Genomic DNA, 439 nt, shown 5'->3' on the forward strand with positions numbered 1-439 from the left:
CACGCAAGTCCTTTTGGTTCTTTGGTACCGGCCAATCTACAATGGCCTTGACCTTAGCGCGATCCGCTCGAAGGCCACGCTTCCCAATGAAGCACCCTAAAAAGGGAATTTTTTCTGCGTCGAGATGCACTTGTCTGCATTGGCGTACAATTTGTTGGTGCGCGTGCACTCGAGCACCGCTCTTAGATGGACGATGTGGTTCTCCTCATCTGTCCTCCCGTGCTTCGCTTGACTGTGAGCAATATGTCATCAGAGTATGTCTGTGCATACGCCCTATGGGGCCTGAACAACTGCGACACAAGACGATAAAATGTTGCTGGTGCATTTGACAGCCCTTGAGGCATCACCAGCCACACCCAGAGGATACCGCTCGGATTGCTGACCGCTGTCAGCGGAATGTCACTCGCTCTCATGAGCAATTGGTAGTATCCATCTACCA

The sequence above is a fragment of the Plasmopara halstedii genome (genome assembly GCF_900000015.1).
Source record: "Plasmopara halstedii genome assembly, contig: Scaffold_2956, whole genome shotgun sequence".
Taxonomy (NCBI): domain Eukaryota; phylum Oomycota; class Peronosporomycetes; order Peronosporales; family Peronosporaceae; genus Plasmopara; species Plasmopara halstedii.